Genomic DNA, 19,944 nt, shown 5'->3' with positions numbered 1-19,944 from the left:
AAAGTAACAACACTGATTTAATACATAGAAGCACATAAAACATACAATAAAAACAATATAAAATTCACAGTTGTATTGAATTCATGGATCCATGATAAAACAAACAGATAAAAGGTTAAAAAGAATAATCTGATGAGTGGGTTGACTTGATTGGTATTCAGTACTTGCAATACTTTGCAGGGACCAATTATAAAGTGAATATCCTGAGGTGAACACAATGATTGAAATGGAATAATGATTTTAAAAAATAATAAAATGTGATAACAGATGTGATTAAAAACGTCTTCAAATAGTAAAAATGGTGAAGAAGGGGAGTGAGCAAGGTGGCACAGTCAGTGCAAAAAATGCAAAAATGGAGAAAAATGTAAAAAATGATAATGATGGGAAGTGACACAATCAATAAGAAACAAATCAAAAATGAAAAATGAAAAAATGTAACGTTGGTGAAAAAAATGAAAATGATGATGATCAAAAAATGAAAATGATGGTGATGTTCAAAAAATGTTAGTGATGATCATAGAACAAAAACAATTTTGTAATCTAAATAAATGAAGTCAATTGTAACAGAAAAAACCTTAGAAGTTGATGGTGATGATCCCTAGGCAAATCCCTGATCACGATCAGCTGCTAATTCAATGTCAAACGTCCCTGTAAATTTTTTTTTAACATAGCGTAATATGTTCATAGAAGAATATCCTTGAAGTGATTCTTACCAGTGGGTCAACGCGTTTCGGCCCTATGACACAGGCCTTTATCAAGACTGGTAAGTTAGTCCTAATAGTGCCTTTAAATACCCTTATAATAGTGGGCGTATCTGTGATCTTTGATCTAAACCGGAAATGTAATACCTGAAGTGGTAACAATTGTAAACCTTGTCACTTATATAGTTAGGGAATTTCGTTTAATGCCCATATTTATATCTTAGTGGATATTGCTTTATATGTATTCCAGCATCTTAGACTAACGGATGGTGATGTTGCCTAGAAGAAATTACGTACATGTCAGGTTATGTCATATGGATAGCACATCAGCCAATCAGGGGGTTGTAATTACGTGCCTTCTGCTTTCATGGTTTATTTACACCATGTGACTAAGGCAACCAATAGGAGGCTTTATATGCCAGCTTTTTTTGTGCTGATATTTTGCCAACATAAGTTGCTATGCCAATCGTGGTGTATGCTTGCAGCAGCCAATGAATGGCTGCCTCTACTAAATTTCTTCTTGTAACATCAATTCGTACCAAAATGCAGAAAGTAATGATAATACACATTTATGACTAGATCAAATTTTCTTGAGTGACAAGAATCTCTTCTATAGATTACTTTATATATAGAGGAGAGATAGTAGAGATAGGACAAATGCTTTTATATATATATATATATATATATATATATATATATATATATATATATATATATATATATATATATATATATATATATATGCTTAGTTTTATATAGCCACCTATATAGTGGGAATATTATTCGATGCATTTACAAGAAAAAAAAAAAAATATATATATATATATATATATATATATACACACAGATATACACAATGAGCAGTATATATGATGTGGGTAAAGCCGTAATGTGAATCAATAGTGTGATTTCAGATAACTAGTTTAATACTTGCGACCTAGAATACAGTCAATCTGTTAATACCTGAAATGGATTGAAGGAAGATATTATACGATTTCATATGACTAAAGAGAGAGGATAGTGTACCTCTATAATGGTACTAGAGCTATATGGTAAAAAGAGGTTGACAATGGAAACATTATGGCTGCTGTAATTTCATAAAACTCAAAGTCATGGATTCCTAGCACGAAAGTTCATAAACTGACTGAAATGCATATTTAAATGCTAAATCCTAAAAATAACAGGGATCCTGCTCCAATAGGATGACTACAGAAGCAATGATGACTAGCAGGAGGGGTGTAATAGCAAAAAATTACAAGTGGATGTGTCAATCCTTAAATGTCAAAATGAGGAACTTGCGGGGGTCCTACTACAAGAGGATAACTACAATTAGAATGGATGTCTAAATACACGCCTGATGATTTGAAATAGGATAAAAAGTATAATAACAGCAAGAGTCTTAGTCCGGGTATATTAACCCAAAAAATGAACATGATGATGCTAAGTACCTGTACATATCTAATGCATATCTTGGAGTAAGTTTAATAACCCAAGCTATGAACATGGGTGTGACCTACAAGTATAAGTGTAATAAAATACTAAAGTGAATTAGGTAGTTGTATATAAGTGATGCAGCCCAAGGGGACATGAGGCTAGGATGTTAGTTATAAGATGAAATGTTAGACCACAGAGGGAGCCAATAGAAATCATGAAAGTTGCAGCTAATGGTCAGACATAGACCTCAAAAGATAAAACCCATAAAAGATGAATGGGGGGTAATAGGACTTTCCTTGGAGAGGGACCAAGGGAATAAAACTGTGTTGCTTAGTAACATGATAGACAACAGAGACCTTATGTTTGAATAAAGATAATGAGAAGATATAGTAAGCCAAAACTACCTATATAACATCAATGTGGACAGTGTGGTGGGGGTTATACATAGAGGGAGTGGAAATATCCCAGGATGTTAGGTTGGGAATAGTGGAGGGTATCTGAATCTATCAACAGAACTGGGGGGGAAATAAATTCATAAATCTAGGAGGTGTGAAAGGTCCTCTTTGTTATTCAAACCTTTTGGATGTAAGAAATCTAGTTAAAAGATCCATTTGGACTCTGCTTTAAGAAGGCTCTTAAAGTCACCACCTCTCCAGTTTTTTGTAACTTTTTGTATGCCAGTAAATTTCATATCTTGTATATTGCCTTTATGTTTGGTTGTGAAGTGTTTATATAATATTGTGTCCATGTTCAGTTTTTCAATCAACAATATGTGTTCTCTTAGCCTGTCTTTGAGGCTTCTTGATGTTTGGCCGACATATTGGAGACCACATGAACATTCTATGAGGTAGATGATTCCTTTATCATGGCATCTTATTAGATCTGTAATGGCATATTCTTCCCCAGTCTGGTGTGATTGGAATTTCTTGGTCTTGCTACCTCTTTTGCATGCTTTACAGGTGGGACATGGATAAAAGCCCTTAATTAATTTCCCATGTATATCATGTATTCCTGGTTTTTTTCTTCCGTTGCAAACTTGGTGCCAATCTGTTTTTCAGATTTCCCGTTTTTCTGTAGACAAATTTAGGTTGGTTAGGGAGTTTATCTCCAATAATGTCATCATCTTTCAACAGGGACCAATGTTTCTTAAAGATTTTTTCTATGATATACCGATTACTGCTATACTCCGTAATCATGGGAATATTTAGTATTTCTTCTGTTTCTGTTTTTTTTACGATCTTTGTATTTAGTTAGCTCTTTTCTCTCCACCTGTCGTACTTCCTCCATCTTAAGATCCAGGTATTCCTCTTTATAGCCCCATTCCACATATTTTTCTTTTAGTCGGTTGGCTTGTTCTTCCCATTTAGTGATGTTTGAGCAATTTTTTCGGACCCTTAGGAATTGGCCTTTTGCAATATTATTTTTCCATTTTTCATGATGGCAACTTAAATAATGGATGTAGTTGTTACTATCGACTGGTTTAAAATGTGTTGATGTTTCCCATTTGCCATTCATGACTTCTATTTTCAGGTCTAAAAAGATGACTTCTTGTCGACTCCATGTATGAGTAAACTTTAAATTGAAGATGTTTTGATTCATGATTTCTATTGTATAAATGAGATCCTGGGCCATGCCCTTCCATATAATCAGTATATCGTCAATATATCTGCGGTATAGGACCAGGTCCGCGCTCGCTGGACATGAATCACAAAAGATGCTCTCCCATCTTCCCATGTACAAGTTAGCATAGCTGAGCGCGAACCTGGTCCCCATGGCTTTACCGCAAATTTGTTGGTAGTATGTCCCCTCATTGCAGAAGTAGTTATGTTTCAAGATATATTGGATGCTATCCAATATAAATTTAGCTTGATCTTTCGGCATTGATGGATCCTTATTCAAAAATGATTTTATTGCTTCACGACCCTCCTTATGTGGTATGCTTGTGTATAAAGCAGCTACATCACATGTCGCCATAATATAACCTTTCTCCTATGGGATGTTGTCTAGAATGTTTAGGATCTGAGTAGAATCTCTTAGGTACGAGGAAAGAACCTTTACGTATTTTTGTAGATGTTGATCAACGTATTCTGAAAGATTACTCGTAAGAGATCCTATCCCGGAGATTATTGGTCGACCTGGAGGATCTTGGAGGGTTTTATGTATCTTTGGCAAATGATGCAGTATTGGTGTTATAGGGTGTTGTATATCCAAGTATCTATACTCCTTGTCATCTAGTATACCTGATGTTTTGGCTCCTTCTAGCAGTTCTCCGAGTTCTTTTTGGAAGTGTTCTACAGGGTTATTCCGAAGCTTCAAATATGTTGTCTGGTCACTTAGTAGATGATTATTTTCTGCGTTATAGTTCTCCCTTTGTCAGCTGGTTTTATAGTGAGGTGATTATTTGCTTCAAGTTTTTTTAATAGTTTCCATATGCTGCTTAGATAAATTTAGTTTCTCTTGTTAGGTGTATCCAGTCCACGGATCATCCATTACTTGTGGGATATTCTCCTTCCCAACAGAAAGTTGCAAGAGGATCACCCACAGCAGAGCTGCTATATAGCTCCTCCCCTAACTGCCATATCCAGTCATTCTCTTGCAAGCTCTCATCATAGCTGGAGGTAGTAAGAGGAAAGTGGTAAAATATAGTTAGTTTTTTCTTCAATCAAAAGTTTGTTTTTAAATGGTACCGGAGTGTACTATTTTTTTCTCAGGCAGCATTTAGAAGAAGAATCTGCCTGCATTTTTCTATGATCTTAGCAGAAGTAACTAAGATCCACTGCTATTCTCACATATGTCTGAGGAGTGAGGTAACTTCAGAGGGAGAATGGCGTGCAGGGTATCCTGCAATAAGGTATGTGCAGTTAAGTTTTTCTAGGGATGGAATTTGCTAGAAAATGCTGCTGATACCGGATTAATGTAAGTTAAAGCCTAAATACAGTGATTTAATAGCGACTAGTATCAGGCTTGCTATCAGAGGTATATACTCTGATTAATGTGCAATATAAAACGTTTGCTGGCATGTTTAATCGTTTTTATATATGCTTTGGTGATAAAACTTATTGGGCCTAGTTTTTTCCACATGGCTGGCTTTATTTTTGCCTAGAAACGGTTTCCTGAGGCTTTCCACTGTTATAGTATAAAAGTTACAGTTGGTGCAGTTAAAATTACAAACTGTGACATTCAGCTTCCCTCAGCAGTCCCCTGCATGCTATAGGACATCTCTGAAGGGCTCAAAAGGCTTCAAAAGTAGGAGCTGTGGCAGTTGTTATGACTGTTTAAAAAACATATTTTTCGTTTTGTTAATCTGTTTTTTTGTATTAAGGGGTTAATCATCCATTTGCAAGTGGGTGCAATGCTCTGCTAACTTGTTACATACACTGTAAAAATTTCGTTAGTTTAACTGCCTTTTTTCACTGTTATTTCAAATTTTGGCAAAATTTGTTTCTCTTAAAGGCACAGTAACGTTTTTTTATATTGCTTGTTAACTTGATTTAAAGTGTTTTCCAAGCTTGCTAGTCTCATTGCTAGTCTGTATAAACATGTCTGACATAGAGGAAACTCCTTGTTCATTATGTTTAAAAGCCATGGTGGAACCCCATAGGAGAATGTGTACTAAATGTATTGATTTCACTTTAAACAATAAAGATCAGCTGTTATCTTTAAAAGAATTATCACCAGAGGATTCTGACGAGGGGGGAGTTATGCCGACTAACTCTCCCCACGTGTCGGACCCTTTGACTCCCGCTCAAGGGACTCACGCTAAAATGGCGCCAAGTACATCAAAGACGCCCATAGCGATTACTTTGCAGGACATGGCGGCAATCATGGATAATACCCTGTCAGCGGTATTTGCCAGACTGCCTGAATTCAGAGGAAAGCGCGATAGCTCTGGGGTTAGACATAATACAGAGCGTGCAGATGTTTTAAGGCCCATGTCTGATACTGCGTCACAATATGCAGAAGCTGAGGAAGAGCTTCAGTCTGTGGGTGACGTCTCTGACTCGGGGAAACCTGATTCAGATATGTCTACTTTTAAATTTAAGCTTGAGAACCTTCGGGTGTTGCTTGGAGAGGTTTTAGCTGCTCTGAATGACTGTGACACAATTGCAGTGCCAGAGAAATTGTGTAGACTGGATAAATACTATGCGGTGCCGGTGTGTACTGACGTTTTTCCAATACCTAAAAGGTTTACAGAAATTATTACTAAGGAGTGGGAGAGACCCGGTGTGCCGTTTCCCCCCCCTCCTATTTTTAGAAAAATGTTTCCAATAGACGCCACCACACGGGACTTATGGCAGACGGTCCCTAAGGTGGAGGGAGCAGTTTCTACTTTAGCAAAGCGTACCACTATCCCTGTCGAGGACAGTTGTGCTTTTTCAGATCCAATGGATAAAAAATTAGGTTACCTTAAGAACAACATTATTCAACAAGGTTTTATCCTGCAGCCCCTTGCATGCATTGCTCCTGTCACTGCTGCTGCAGCGTTCTGGTTTGAGTCTCTGGAAGAGGCCTTTCAGACAGCTACTCCATTGACTGAAATACTTGACAAGCTTAGAACACTTAAGCTAGCTAATTCTTTTGTTTCTGATGCCATTGTTCATTTGACTAAACTAACGGCTAAGAATTCTGGATTCGCCATCCAGGCGCGTAGGGCACTATGGCTTAAATCTTGGTCAGCTGACGTGACTTCAAAGTCTAAATTACTTAACATTCCCTTCAAGCGGCAGACCCTATTCGGGCCTGGTTTGAAGGAAATTATTGCTGACATTACTGGAGGTAAGGGTCATACCCTTCCTCAGGACAGGGCCAAATCAAGGGCCAAACAGTCTAATTTCTTTCATGTAATTAGCAAGAGTCCATGAGCTAGTGACGTATGGGATATACATTCCTACCAGGAGGGGCAAAGTTTCCCAAACCTCAAAATGCCTATAAATACACCCCTCACCACACCCACAAATCAGTTTTACAAACTTTGCCTCCTATGGAGGTGGTGAAGTAAGTTTGTGCTAGATTCTACGTTGATATGCGCTCCGCAGCAGGTTGGAGCCCGGTTTTCCTCTCAGCGTGCAGTGAATGTCAGAGGAATGTGAGGAGAGTATTGCCTATTTGAATTCAATGATCTCCTTCTACGGGGTCTATTTCATAGGTTCTCTGTTATCGGTCGTAGAGATTCATCTCTTACCTCTCTTTTCAGATCGACGATATACTCTTATATATACCATTACCTCTACTGATTCTCGTTTCAGTACTGGTTTGGCTTTCTACTACATGTAGATGAGTGTCCTGGGGTAAGTCTTATTTTCTGTGACACTCTAAGCTATGTTTGGGCACTTTTATATAAAGTTCTAAATATATGTATTCAAACATTTATTTGCCTTGACTTAGGATGTTCAACGTTCCTTATTTCAGACAGTCAGTTTCATATTTGGGATAATGCATATGAATAAATCAATTTTTTCTTACCTTAAAATTTGACTTTTTTTTTTTCCCTGTGGGCTATTAGGCTCGCGGGGGCTGAAAATGCTTCATTTTATTGCGTCATTTTTGGCGCTGACTTTTTTGGCGCAAAAAACGTTTTCTGTTTCCGGCGTCATACGTGTTGCCGGAAGTTGCGTCATTTTTTGACGTTTTTTTGCGCCAAAAGTGTCGGCGTTCCGGATACGGCATCATTTTTGGCGCCAAAAGCATTTAGGCGCCAAATAATGTGGGCGTCTTTTTTGGCGCTAAAAAATATGGGCGTCACTATTGTCTCCACATTATTTAAGTCTCATTATTTATTGCTTCTGGTTGCTAGAAGCTTGTTCTCTGGCATTTTTTCCCATTCCTGAAACTGTCTTTTAAGGAATTTGATCAATTTTGCTTTATATGTTGTTTTTTCTATTACATATTGCAAGATGTCCCAGATTGACACTGAGTCAGAAGATACTTCTGGAAAACCGCTGCCTGGTGCTGGATCTACCAAAGTTAAGTGTATCTGCTGTAAACTTGTGGTATCTATTCCTCCAGCTGTTGTTTGTAATGAATGTCATGACAAACTTGTTAATGCAGATAATATTTCCTTTAGTAATGTTACATTACCTGTTGCTGTTCCATCAACATCTAATACTCACAGTGTTCCTGTTAACATAAGAGATTTTGTTTCTAAATCCATTAAGAAGGCTATGTCTGTTATTCCTCCTTCTAGTAAACGTAAAAAGGTCTTTTAAAACTTCTCATTTTTCAGATGAATTTTTAAATGAACATCATCATTCTGATTCTGATAATGGTTCCTCTGGTTCAGAGGATTCTGTCTCAGAGGTTGATGCTGATAAATCTTCATATTTATTCAAAATGGAATTTATTCGTTCTTTACTTAAAGAAGTCTTAATTGCATTAGAAATAGAGGATTCTGGTCCTCTTGATAGTAAATCTAAACGTTTAAACAAGGTTTTTAAATCTCCTGTAGTTATTCCAGAAGTTTTTCCTGTCCCTGATGCTATTTTTGAAGTAATCTCCAGGGAATGGAATAATTTGGGTAATTCATTTACTCCTTCTAAACGTTTTAAGCAATTATATCCTGTGCCATCTGACAGATTAGAATTTTGGGACAAAATCCCTAAAGTTGATGGGGCTGTCTCTACTCTTGCTAAACGTACTACTATTCCTACGGCAGATAGTACTTCCTTTAAGGATCCTTTAGATAGGAAGATTGAATCCTTTCTAAGAAAAGCTTACTTATGTTCAGGTAATCTTCTTAGACCTGCTATATCTTTAGCGGATGTTGCTGCAGCTTCAACTTTTTGGTTAGAAGCTTTAGCGCAACAAGTAACAGATTATAATTCTCATAGCATTGTTAATCTTCTTCAACATGCTAATAATTTTATTTGTGATGCTATCTTTGATATCATTAGGGTTGATGTCAGGTATATGTCTCTAGCTATTTTAGCTAGAAGAGCTTTATGGCTTAAAACTTGGAATGCTGATATGTCTTCTAAGTCAACTTTGCTTTCCTTTTCTTTCCAGGGTAATAAATTATTCTGTTCTCAGTTGGATTCTATTATCTCAACTGTTACTGGAGGGAAAGGAACTTTTTTACCACAGGATAAAAAATCTAAAGGTAAATTTAGATCGAATAATCGTTTTCGTTCCTTTCGTCACAATAAGGAACAAAAGCCTGATCCTTCATCCTCAGGAGCGGTATCAGTTTGGAAACCATCTCCAGTCTGGAATAAATCCAAGCCTTTTAGAAAACCAAAGCCTGCTCTCAAGTCCACATGAAGGTGCGGCCCTCATTCCAGCTCAGCTGGTAGGGGGCAGATTACGAATTTTCAAAGAAATTTGGATCAATTCAATTCACAATCTTTGGATTCAAAACATTGTTTCAGAAGGGTACAGAATTGGCTTCAAGATAAGGCCTCCTGCAAAGAGATTTTTTCTTTCCTGTGTCCCAGTAAATCCAGCGAAGGCTCAAGCATTTCTGAAATGTGTTTCAGATCTAGAGTTGGCTGGAGTAATTATGCCAGTTCCAGTTCTGGAACAGGGGCTGGGGTTTTATTCAAATCTCTTCATTGTACCAAAGAAGGAGAATTCCTTCAGACCAGTTCTGGATCTAAAAATATTAAATCGTTATGTAAGGATACCAACATTCAAAATGGTAACTATAAGGACTATCCTGCCTTTTGTTCAGCAAGGGCATTATATGTCCACAATAGATTTACAGGATGCATATTTGCATATTCCGATTCATCCAGATCACTATCAGTTTCTGAGATTCTCTTTCCTAGACAAGCATTACCAGTTTGTGGCTCTGCCGTTTGGCCTAGCAACAGCTCCAAGAATTTTTACAAAGGTTCTCGGTGCCCTTCTGTCTGTAATCAGAGAACAGGGTATTGTGGTATTTCCTTATTTGGACGATATCTTGGTACTTGCTCAGTCTTCACATTTAGCAGAATCTCATACGAATCGACTTGTGTTGTTTCTTCAAGATCATGGTTGGAGGATCAATTTACCGAAAAGTTCATTGATTCCTCAGACAAGGGTAACCTTTCTTTCATGTAATTAGCAAGAGTCCATGAGCTAGTGACGTATGGGATATACATTCCTACCAGGAGGGGCAAAGTTTCCCAAACCTCAAAATGCCTATAAATACACCCCTCACCACACCCACAAATCAGTTTTACAAACTTTGCCTCCTATGGAGGTGGTGAAGTAAGTTTGTGCTAGATTCTACGTTGATATGCGCTCCACAGCAGGTTGGAGCCCGGTTTTCCTCTCAGCGTGCAGTGAATGTCAGAGGGATGTGAGGAGAGTATTGCCTGTTTGAATTCAATGATCTCCTTCTACGGGGTCTATTTCATAGGTTCTCTGTTATCGGTCGTAGAGATTCATCTCTTACCTCCCTTTTCAGATCGACGATATACTCTTATATATATATATATATATATATATATACCATTACCTCTGCTGATTTTCGTTTCAGTACTGGTTTGGCTTTCTACAAACATGTAGATGAGTGTCCTGGGGTAAGTAAGTCTTATTTTCTGTGACACTCTAAGCTATGGTTGGGCACTTTTTTAATAAAGTTCTAAATATATGTATTCAAACATTTATTTGCCTTGACTCAGGATGTTCAACATTCCTTATTTTCAGACAGTCAGTTTCATATTTGGGATAATGCATTTGAATCAATCATTTTTCTTCCCTGTGGGCTGTTAGGCTCGCGGGGGCTGAAAATGCTTCATTTTATTGCGTCATTCTTGGCGCTGACTTTTTTGGCGCATAAAAAAAAATCTTTTCTGTTTCCGGCGTCATACGTGTCGCCGGAAGTTGCGTCATTTTTTTACGTTCTTTTGCGCCAAAAATGTCGGCGTTCCGGATGTGGCGTCATTTTTGGCGCCAAAAGCATTTAGGCGCCAAATAATGTGGGCGTCTTATTTGGCGCTAAAAAAATATTGGCGTCGCTTTTGTCTCCACATTATTTAAGTCTCATTTTTCATTGCTTCTGGTTGCTAGAAGCTTGTTCCTTGGCATTTTTTCCCATTCCTGAAACTGTCATTTAAGGAATTTGATCAATTTTGCTTTATATGTTGTTTTTTCTCTTACATATTGCAAGATGTCTCACGTTGCATCTGAGTCAGAAGATACTTCAGGAAAATCGCTGTCTGGTGCTGGAACTACCAAAGCTAAGTGTATCTGCTGTAAACTTTTGGTAGCTGTTCCTCCAGCTGTTTGTATTAATTTTCATGACAAACTTGTTAATGCAGATAATATTTCCTTTAGTAAAGTACCATTACCTGTTGCAGTTCCATCAACATCTAATGTTCAGAGTGTTCCTGATAACATAAGAGATTTTGTTTCTGAATCCATCAAGAAGGCTATGTCTGTTATTCCTCCTTCTAGTAAACATAAAAAATCTTTTAAAACTTCTCTTTATACAGATGAATTTTTAAATGAACATCATCATTCTGATTCTAATGACTCTTCTGGTTCAGAGGATTCTGTCTCAGAGGTTGATGCTGATAAATCTTCATATTTATTTAAAATGGAATTTATTCGTTCTTTACTTAAAGAAGTACTAATTGCTTTAGAAATTGAGGATTCTGGTCCTCTTGATACTAAATCTAAACGTTTAGATAAGGTCTTTAAATCTCCTGTGGTTATTCCAGAAGTTTTTCCTGTTCCTGGTGCTATTTCTGAAGTAATTTCCAGAGAGTGGAATAATTTGGGCAATTCATTTACTCCTTCGAAACGTTTTAAGCAATTATATCCTGTGCCATCTGACAGATTAGAATTTTGGGACAAAATCCCTAAAGTTGATGGGGCTATTTCTACCCTTGCTAAACGTACTACTATTCCTACGTCAGATGGTACTTCGTTTAAGGATCCTTTAGATAGGAAAATTGAATCCTTTCTAAGAAAAGCTTATCTGTGTTCAGGTAATCTTCTTAGACCTGCTATATAGTTGGCTGATGTTGCTGCAGCTTCAACTTTTTGGTTGGAAACTTTAGCGCAACAAGTAACAGATCATGATTCTCATAATATTATTATTCTTCTTCAACATGCTAATAATTTTATCTGTGATGCCATTTTTGATATTATCAGAGTTGATGTCAGGTTTATGTCTCTAGCTATTTTAGCTAGAAGAGCTTTATGGCTTAAAACTTGGAATGCTGATATGTCTTCTAAATCAACTCTACTTTCCCTTTCTTTCCAGGGTAACAAATTATTTGGTTCTCAGTTGGATTCTATTATCTCAACTGTTACTGGTGGGAAGGGAACTTTTTCACCACAGGATAAAAAATCTAAGGGTAAAAACAGGGCTGCTAATCGTTTTCGTTCCTTTCGTTTCAACAAAGAACAAAAGCCTGATCCTTCTTCCTCAGGAGCAGTTTCAGTTTGGAAACCATCTCCAGTCTGGAATAAATCCAAGCCTTCTAGAAAAGCAAAGCCAGCTTCTAAGTCCACATGAAGGTGCGGCCCTCATTCCAGCTCAGCTGGTAGGGGGCAGGTTACGTTTTTTCAAAGAAATTTGGATCAATTCTGTTCACAATCTTTGGATTCAGAACATCGTTTCAGAAGGGTACAGAATTGGTTTCAAGATAAGACCTCCTGCAAAGAGATTTTTTCTTTCCCGTGTCCCAGTAAATCCAGTGAAAGCTCAAGCATTTCTGAAATGTGTTTCAGATCTAGAGTTGGCTGGAGTAATTATGCCAGTTCCAGTTCTGGAACAGGGGCTGGGGTTTTATTCGAATCTCTTCATTGTACCAAAGAAGGAGAATTCCTTCAGACCAGTTCTGGATCTAAAAATATTGAATCGTTATGTAAGGATACCAACATTCAAAATGGTAACTGTAAGGACTATCTTGCCTTTTGTTCAGCAAGGGCATTATATGTCCACGATAGATTTACAGGATGCATATCTGCATATTCCGATTCATCCAGATCACTATCAGTTCCTGAGATTCTCTTTCCTGGACAAGCATTACCAGTTTGTGGCTCTGCCGTTTGGCCTAGCTACAGCTCCAAGAATTTTTACAAAGGTTCTCGGTGCCCTTCTGTCTGTAATCAGAGAACAGGGTATTGTGGTATTTCCTTATTTGGACGATATCTTGGTACTTGCTCAGTCTTTACATTTAGCAGAATCTCATACGAATCGACTTGTGTTGTTTCTTCAAGATCATGGTTGGAGGATCAATTCACTAAAAAGTTCGTTGATTCCTCAGACAAGGGTAACCTTTCTGGGTTTCCAGATAGATTCAGTGTCCATGACTCTGTCTTTGACAGACAAGAGACGTCTAAAATTGATTTCAGCTTGTCGAAACCTTCAGTCACAATCATTCCCTTCGGTAGCCTTATGCATGGAAATTCTAGGTCTTATGACTGCTGCATCGAACGCGATCCCCTTTGCTCGTTTTCACATGCGACCTCTTCAGCTCTGTATGCTGAATCAATGGTGCAGGGATTACACAAAGATATCTCAATTAATATCTTTAAAACCGATTGTACGACACTCTCTGACGTGGTGGACAGATCACCATCGTTTAATTCAGGGGGCTTCTTTTGTTCTTCCCACCTGGACTGTAATTTCAACAGATGCAAGTCTTACAGGTTGGGGAGCTGTGTGGGGATCTCTGACGGCACAAGGAGTTTGGGAATCTCAGGAGGTGAGATTACCGATCAATATTTTGGAACTCCGTGCAATTTTCAGAGCTCTTCAGTCTTGATCTCTTCTGAAGAGAGAATCGTTCATTTGTTTTCAGACAGACAATGTCACAACTGTGGCATACATCAATCATCAAGGAGGGACTCACAGTCCTCTGGCTATGAAAGAAGTATCTCGAATTCTGGTTTGGGCGGAATCCAGCTCCTGTCTAATCTCTGCGGTTCATATCCCAGGTATAGACAATTGGGAAGCGGATTATCTCAGTCGCCAAACGTTACATCCGGGCGAATGGTCTCTTCACCCAGAGGTATTTCTTCAGATTGTTCAAATGTGGGAACTTCCAGAAATAGATCTGATGGCGTCTCATCTAAACAAGAAAATTCCCAGGTATCTGTCCAGATCCCGGGATCCTCAGGCGGAGGCAGTGGATGCATTATCACTTCCTTGGAAGTATCATCCTGCCTATATCTTTCCGCCTCTAGTTCTTCTTCCAAGAGTAATCTCCAAGATTCTGAAGGAATGCTCGTTTGTTCTGCTGGTAGCTCCGGCATGGCCTCACAGGTTTTGGTATGCGGATCTTGTCCGAATGGCCTCTTGCCAACCGTGGACTCTTCCGTTAAGACCAGACCTTCTGTCGCAAGGTCCTTTTTTCCATCAGGATCTCAAATCCTTAAATTTAAAGGTATGGAGATTGAACGCTTGATTCTTGGTCAAAGAGGTTTCTCTGACTCTGTGATTAATACTATGTTACAGGCTCGTAAATCTGTATCTAGAGAGATATATTATAGAGTCTGGAAGACTTATATTTCTTGGTGTCTTTCTCATCATTTTTCTTGGCATTCTTTTAGAATACCGAGAATTTTACAGTTTCTTCAGGATGTTTTAGATAAGGGTTTGTCCGCAAGTTCCTTGAAAGGACAAATCTCTGCTCTTTCTGTTCTTTTTCACAGAAAGATTGCTAATCTTCCTGATATTCATTGTTTTGTACAAGCTTTGGTTCGTATAAAACCTGTCATTAAGTCAATTTCTCCTCCTTGGAGTTTGAATTTGGTTCTGGGGGCTCTTCAAGCTCCTCCGTTTGAACCTATGCATTCGTTGGACATTAAATTTCTTTCTTGGAAAGTTTTGTTTCTTTTAGCCATCTCTTCTGCTAGAAGAGTTTCTGAATTATCTGCTCTTTCTTGTGAGTCTCCTTTTCTGATTTTTCATCAGGATAAGGCGGTGTTGCGAACTTCTTTTAAATTTTTACCTAAGGTTGTGAATTCTAACAACATTAGTAGAGAAATTGGGGTTCCTTCATTATGTCCTAAGAGCTTTGAAATATTATGTTGAAGCTACTAAGAATTTCCGAAAGACTTCTAGTGTATTTGTTATCTTTTCCGGTTCTAGGAAAGGTCAGAAGGCCTCTGCCATTTCTTTGGCATCTTGGTTGAAATCTTTAATTCATCATGCCTATGTTGAGTCGGGTAAAACTCCGCCTCAAAGGATTACAGCTCATTCTACTAGGTCAGTTTCTACTTCCTGGGCGTTTAGGAATGAAGCTTCGGTTGATCAGATTTGCAAAGCAGCAACTTGGTCCTCTTTGCATACTTTTACTAAATTCTACCATTTTGATGTGTTTTCTTCTTCTGAAGCAGTTTTTGGTAGAAAAGTACTTCAGGCAGCGGTTTCAGTTTGAATCTTCTGCTTATGTTTTCATTAAACTTTATTTTGGGTGTGGATTATTTTCAGCAGGAATTGGCTGTCTTTATTTTATCCCTCCCTCTCTAGTGACTCTTGCGTGGAAAGATCCACATCTTGGGTAGTCATTATCCCATACGTCACTAGCTCATGGACTCTTGCTAATTACATGAAAGAAAACATAATTTATGTAAGAACTTACCTGATAAATTCATTTCTTTCATATTAGCAAGAGTCCATGAGGCCCACCCTTTTTGTGGTGGTTATGATTTTTTTGTATAAAGCACAATTATTCCAATTCCTTATTTTTTATGCTTTCGCACTTTTTTTCTTATCACCCCACTTCTTGGCTATTCGTTAAACTGATTTGTGGGTGTGGTGAGGGGTGTATTTATAGGAACTTTTGCGCAATCCAAGCCGGCCTGGAAATCTAACCAGGCCTGGAGCAAAGGCAAGCAGGCTAGAAAGCCTGCTGCTGCCTCTAAGACAGCATGAAGGAACGGCCCCCTATCCGGCAACGGATCTAGTAGGGGGCAGACTTTCTCTCTTCGCCCAGGCGTGGGCAAGAGATGTTCAGGATCCCTGGGCGTTGGAGATCATATCTCAGGGATATCTTCTGGACTTCAAAGCTTCCCCCCCCCACAAGGGAGATTTCACCTTTCGAGATTATCTGTAAACCAGATAAAGAAAGAGGCATTCTTACGCTGTGTGCAAGACCTCCTAATAATGGGAGTGATCCATCCAGTTCCACAGATGGAACAAGGACAGGGATTTTATTCAAATCTGTTTGTGGTTCCCAAAAAAGAGGGAGCCTTCAGACCAATTTTGGATCTAAAGATCTTAAACAAATTCCTCAGAGTTCCATCGTTCAAACTGGAAACTATTCGGACAATCCTACCTATGATCCAGGAGGGTCAGTACATGAGCACAGTGGATTTGAAGGATGCTTACCTTCACATACCGATTCACCGTTCCTAAGGTTTGCCTTTCTAGACAGGCATTACCAGTTTGTGGCTCTTCCCTTCGGGTTAGCTACAGCCCCAAGAATTTTTACAAAGGTTCTGGGGTCTCTTCTGGCGGTCCTAAGACCACGGGGCATAGCAGTGGCCCCTTATCTAGACGACATCCTGATACAGGCGTCAAACTTCCAAATTGCCAAATCTCATACGGACATAGTGTTGGCATTTCTGAGGTCGCATGGGTGGAAAGTGAACGAGGGAAAGAGTTCTCTATCACCCCTCACAAGGGTTTCCTTCCTAGGAACTCTGATAGATTCTGTAGAAATTAAAATTTACCTGACTGAGTCCAGGTTATCAAAGCTTCTAAATTCCTGCCGTGTTCTTCACTTCATTCCGCGCCCTTCGGTGGCTCAGTGCATGGAAGTGATCGGCTTAATGGTAGCGGCGATGGACATAGTGCCATTAGCGCGCCTTCATCTCAGACCGCTGCAATTATGCATGCTCAGTCAGTGGAATGGGGATTACACAGATTTGTCCCCTCTGCTAAATCTGGATCAAGAGACCAGAGATTCTCTTCTCTGGTGGCTATCTCGGGTCCATATGTCCAAAGGTATGACCTTTCGCAGGCCAGATTGGACAATTGTAACAACAGATGCCAGCCTTCTAGGTTGGGGTGCAGTCTGGAATTCCCTGAAGGCTCAGGGATCGTGGACTCAGGAGGAGAAACTCCTCCCAATAAATATTCTGGAGTTAAGAGCAATATTCAATGCTCTTCTAGCTTGGCCTCAGTTAGCAACCCTGAGGTTCATCAGATTTCAGTCGGACAACATCACGACTGTGGCTTACATCAACCATCAAGGAGGGACCAGTAGCTCCCTGGCGATGTTAGAAGTCTCCAAGATAATTCGCTGGGCAGAGACTTACTCTTGCCATCTATCAGCGATCCATATCCCAGGTGTAGAGATCTGGGAGGCGGATTTTCTAAGTCGTCAGACTTTTCATCCGGGAGAGTGGGAACTCCATCCGGAGGTGTTTGCTCAATTGGTTCATCGTTGGGGTACATCAGAATTGGATCTCATGGCGTCTCGCCAGAACGCCAAGCTTCCTTGTTACGGATCCAGGTCCAGGGACCCAGAAGCGACGCTGATAGATGCTCTAGCAGCACCGTGGTTCTTCAACCTGGCTTATGTGTTTCCACCGTTTCCTCTGCTCCCTCGACTTATTGCCAAAATCAAACAGGAGAGAGCATCGGTGATCTTGATCGCGCCTGCGTGGCCACGCAGGACCTGGTATGCAGACCTGGTGGACATGTCATCCTTTCCACCTTGGCCTCTGCCTCTGAGACAAGACCACCTACTACAAGGTCCTTTCAATCATCCAAATCTAATTTCTCTGAGACTGACTGCCTGGAGATTGAACGCTTGATTTTATCAAGGCGTGGCTTCTCCGAGTCAGTCATTGATACCTTAATACAGGCACGAAAGCCTGTAACCAGGAAAATCTACCATAAGATATGGCGCAAATATCTTCATTGGTGTGAATCCAAGAATTACTCATGGAGTAAGGTTAGGATTCCTAGGATATTGTCCTTTCTCCAAGAGGGTTTGGATAAAGGATTATCAGCTAGTTCTTTAAAGGGACAGATTTCTGCTCTGTCTATCCTTTTGCACAAGCGTCTGGCAGAGGTTCCAGACGTCCAGGCATTTTGTCAGGCTTTGGTTAGAATTAAGCCTGTGTTTAAACCTGTTGCTCCTCCATGGAGCTTAAACTTGGTTCTTAAGGTTCTTCAAGGAGTTCCGTTTGAACCCCTTCATTCCATTGATATCAAACTTTTATCTTGGAAAGTTCTGTTTTTGATGGCTATTTCCTCGGCTCGTAGAGTCTCTGAGTTATCAGCTTTACAATGTGATTCTCCTTATCTGATTTTCCATACAGATAAAGTAGTTCTGCGTACAAAACCTGGGTTTTTACCTAAGGTAGTTTCCAACAAGAATATCAATCAAGAGATTGTTGTTCCATCATTGTGTCCTAATCCTTCTTCAAAGAAGGAACGTCTTTTACATAATTTGGACGTAGTCCGTGCTTTAAAGTTTTACTTACAAGCGACTAAAGATTTTCGTCAAACATCTTCCCTGTTTGTTGTTTACTCTGGACAGAGGAGAGGTCAAAAGGCTTCGGCAACCTCTTTCTTTTTGGCTTCGGAGCGTAATACGCTTAGCCTATGAGACTGCTGGACAGCAGCCCCCTGAAAGGATTACAGCTCATTCTACTAGAGCTGTGGCTTCCACCTGGGCCTTTAAAAATGAGGCTTCTGTTGAACAGATTTGCAAAGCGGCGACTTGGTCTTCGCTTCATACCTTTTCAAAATGTTACAAATTTGATACTTTTGCTTCTTCGGAGGCTATTTTTGGGAGAAAGGTTCCACAGGCAGTGGTCCCTTCCGTTTAAGTACCTGCCTTGTCCCTCCCTTCATCCGTGTACTTTAGCTTTCGTATTGGTATCCCACAAGTAATGGATGATCCGTGGACTGGATACACCTAACAAGAGAAAACATAATTTATATTTACCTGATAAATTTATTTCTCTTGTGGTGTTCCCAGTCCACGGCCCGCCCTGTCCTTTTAAGGCAGGTCTAAATTTTAAACTACAGTCACCGCTGCACCCTATGGTTTCTCCTTTCTCGGCTAGTTTCGGTCGAATGACTGGATATAGCAGTTAGGGGAGGAGCTATATAGCAGCTCTGCTGTGGGTGATCCTCTTGCAACTTCCTTTTGGGAAGGAGAATATCCCACAAGTAATGGATGATCCGTGGACTGGATACACCACAAGAGAAATAAATTTATCAGGTAAGCATAAATTATGTTTTTATCCTTTTCAATCCATTTTGATTAATGTTTCTGATCTCCTTAGTAACCATTGTCTCAAATGCTTCAATAGCATTACCTTTAGCGAAGGTCGGGTAGAACCTAGACTTTGGTTTAAGATTCGTATGGATATAAGTATTTTGAGCATCTGCTGTAGTATAGCTTTTAGGTGCCATTAATTCCAAGGGGGATTTTAGGAAATACCTTTTTAGGGTTAGTTTCCTTATGAAGTCTTTGGTGTTGATAAATGATTGAAATTTATCTAGACTTCTTGCCAGAGCAAAAGGGAGACCATATTTTAATAATTCTCTCTCCTCTTCTTTGATTTCATATGAGCTAAGATTAAAAATACCATCTTTATTAATCTTGTTATCAGAATTAGATGATGTAGGTATCTGGATGAGGTCTTTAATGTTGGTCTCCTCCTTTGTTTGATCTTTATTATCAATTTTGGTTTTATTCTTATTTTTATTTAGCCTGATACCACCAGGTATGCCTCTGGTCTTCTTTAATGTCTCTCTTCGTTCTTCAGTTAGTGTGTTACTTTGTCCTTCACTGCCGGTTGATTCATTTTAAAAAAATGTGAGGATGAGGCAATCTGGTTGACAGAGGTGCCTGGCTCATTATAGGCATCCGTTTTCTCTCCGTTTGATTGTTCTTTACTT

The 19,944-nt window shown here is 39.2% G+C and overlaps 1 protein-coding gene across 1 annotated transcript in view; it reads left to right on the top strand.

Moving 5' to 3' along the window:
* The window catches only part of PDS5B (PDS5 cohesin associated factor B), an 890,287-nt gene that overhangs the window by 410,601 nt on the left and 459,742 nt on the right, over positions 1-19,944 (top strand). The gene's annotated exons all lie outside the window — the stretch shown is intronic.

Source organism: Bombina bombina, chromosome 3 (genome assembly GCF_027579735.1).
Source record: "Bombina bombina isolate aBomBom1 chromosome 3, aBomBom1.pri, whole genome shotgun sequence".
Taxonomy (NCBI): Eukaryota; Metazoa; Chordata; class Amphibia; order Anura; family Bombinatoridae; genus Bombina; species Bombina bombina.
This window is presented reverse-complemented; position numbering and strand designations above follow the sequence as displayed.